The sequence below is a fragment of the Mastomys coucha genome, unplaced genomic scaffold, assembly GCF_008632895.1.
Source record: "Mastomys coucha isolate ucsf_1 unplaced genomic scaffold, UCSF_Mcou_1 pScaffold14, whole genome shotgun sequence".
NCBI classification, from domain to species: domain Eukaryota; kingdom Metazoa; phylum Chordata; class Mammalia; order Rodentia; family Muridae; genus Mastomys; species Mastomys coucha.
The window spans coordinates 59459043-59462221 of NW_022196896.1; the positions used below are offsets into that span (position 1 = coordinate 59459043).

A 3179-nucleotide genomic window follows, 5' to 3' on the forward strand; every position below is an offset into this window, starting at 1 on the left:
TGTGTATGTATGGTTAAGCATTGGATCATGGTGATGAGTCAAGAAACATACTCAACTGTTATATGGTTTAAGTGAACTAATCAAAATAAGTGAAATAAAACATTGCTTACAGAGGAGTAGACAGAGTATATGACACTGGTAATGGATGGTAATATGCCCCTGGTGACTGTTTTCTTTCTTAATCCTGAAGATAAAGAATAGAGCAGGTATAAGGGAGAGAGTGTGAAAGCTGAGGCTCTGACTCATGAAGAAAGATGCCCAAGAGAAAATGAGAACACAGAATTCTGTTAGAAAAAGACATTGCCATTCTTGAGCTCAGTTCATAAATGACATAACAATCTAAAAATATATACGTGTATATATACATATTTATGATTTCAATGGCAAGTACCATATTTTTCTGTTGAACACCACCTTATTTATTTGAAATGTGGTCTTATCTTAAACCAAGAGCTCATAGATTCCGCTTGGTTTGCTGGGTAATGAGCTCCAGGTATCCATCTACTTTGGCACCACTCCTCTCTCATGTGCTAGAGTTATGGATGCATGCCACCTGCCACATGCAGCTTTCCTAATTTAGTTCCCCACATTTGTATGGCGGTCATTTTAATAGCTGAGTTTTTCCCCTAGGTCTTAATTTTGTACATTTGAAATGTTGCTCATTTCTAGTTTTCTAGTTATGTTTCAGTTACTGTGGTAAAATACTGACCAAACCAACTTAGTGAGGAAAGATTTATTTGGACTCCACTTTCCAATCACTATTCATCATTGAGGAATTCACCACAAGGACAGAAGCAGAAAACATGCAGAAAAGTTGCTTCCTGCTTGCTTTCCATGCCTTACTCAGCTTGTTTACTTACTTATATAACTCAGAACCACCTGCCCATAGATGGTGCCACTCAAAGTGAGCTAAAAACATTCATAAGAATCATTCGTTAATAATATGCCACACATATGTGCCCACGGGACAAAATTATGAAGGCAATTCAACTGAACTGAACTGAATTGAATCCTTCCAACATGACTGTTAAGTTTCTGTTAAGTTGACAAAAACTACCTACAATAGACCCCTTTGTCAACTAGACACACAAGTATATCACTATTTTTTCTTGTTTATATCCAAGATGCAATGTTAATATTACATTATAAAATACATTTTATATAAATATAACTTCAAATTTTTCAGTGGTTAAAAATTCAAACAGCTTAAGAAAATCCAATTACTTTTTCAAAATATAGTCTCATAACTGTAGGGTCCTATAAAATTATAAAAAAGTTAAATATTGCCTGACTCCCAGATCAAAGTATCTGAGCACAGTTCCAATAAAATTAAACCAAAGTCAATATCAAAATAGTAGAAATCAATTCCTGTAGCTCAATATTTGATATATGATTCTCATGATACTCTATGATCTATAGGCACTTTTTCACAATGAATTTGCCATCACAGTACAGGTTTTGTGAAAAACATTGCTAATTCTAAGCCAAAGATGCAAAAGGAAAAGACTCCTATCACCATCAGCATTGGGCACATAAATTTAGGCACGTCCACGACAACCAGCCGTCTAATTTACAAATGTTGTGGAATTGTCATACAAAACTTTGTAAAGAAAGCTGCTGAGATGGGAAAAAGATTCTTCAAGTATGCCTGTGTCTTGGACAAACTGAATATTGAGGGTGAGCCTGGTAATACTATTGATATCTCCCTGTGGAAATTGAGACCAGCAAATACTATTTGACTATTATTGATGCCCCAGGACACAGAGACTTTATAAAAAACATGATTACAGGCACATCTCAGGCTGACTTCTGTCCAAATGGTTGATGCTGGTGTTAGTGAATTTGAAGCTGGTATCTGCAAGAATGGGCAGACCTAGGGCATGTCCTTTTGGCTTACACCCTGATGTGAAACAGCTAATTGTCAATAAAATGGATTCCACAGAATCACTGTACATCCAGAAGAGGTATGAGGAAATCAACACATAAGAAAATTGGCTACAACCCTGACACAGTGACATTTGTGTCAATTTCTGTTTGGAGTGGTAACAACATGCAGAAGCCAAATATTGACATGCATTGGCTCGAGGGATGGGAATTCACCTTTAAAGATGGAAGGACTAGTGAGACCACACTGCTGGAAGCTTTGAATAGTATACTATCGCTAACTCGTCCAACTGACAAGCCTCTGAGAATGCCCCTCAAGGATATCTATAAAATTGATGGGGTTAGTACTATTCCTGTGGGCAAAATGGAGACTGGTATTCTCATCTCAAATCTGGCATGGTGGTAGCCTTTACTCTAGTCTGTGTCCTGGCACAAGTGAAGTCTGTTAAAATGCACCATGAGTCACTGAGTAAAACTCTTCCTGGTAACCATATGGGCATCAATGTAAAGAACATTAGATGTGGCAACAATTGCTGATGACAGCTAAAATGACCTAACAATGCCAGTAGCTAGTTTCATTGTTCAAGTGACTATCCTGAACCATCCAGGTCAAATTAGTGCTGGCTATACTCCTGTACTGGATTGTCACACTGCTCATTATCATCTGAGTTTGCTGAGCTTAAAGAAAGGATTGATCGTTGTTCTAGTAAGAAACTGGAAGATAGCCCTAAATTCTTGAAGTCTTGTGATGCAGCCATTGTTGATGTGGTCCTTGGCAAGCCCATGTCTGTTACAAATTTCTCTGACTCTCCTCCATTAGGCTGCTTTGTTGTTTGTGACTTGAAGCAGACAGTTACTCTGGGTGTTATCAGAGTTGTGGATAAGATGGCTGCTGAAGTAGGCAAAGTCACCAAATCTGCCCAGAAAGCTCAGAAAGCTAGTGAATATTATCCTTAACGCCTGCCACCCCACTTATAATCAGTGGTGGAAGAATGGTCTAAGAATTGTTTGTCTTAGTTGGCTATTTGCATTTAATACTTAAAGACTTGCTAATAATGATAATGATTCAGCGTAAAACCTTCAGAAGGAAAGAAGAATGTTCTGTGGACCATTTGTGTGTGTGTGTATATGTGTGTGTGTGTGTGTGTGTGTGTGTGACAGAGAGAGAAAGAGAGAGAAAGAGAGAGAGAGAGAGAGAGAGAGAGAGAGAGAGAGAGAGAGAGAGAGAGAGAGAGAGAGAGAGCGCTTCAGTTTTAAGTTATTCATTTTCAAAATCAGTACTCTCTAATGGAAAC

The 3179-nt window shown here is 38.0% G+C and overlaps 1 pseudogene; it reads left to right on the plus strand.

Moving 5' to 3' along the window:
* Positions 1-1490: 1490 nt before the first annotated feature.
* LOC116089410 lies at positions 1491-2841 on the plus strand (annotated as a pseudogene).
* Positions 2842-3179: the final 338 nt, after the last annotated feature.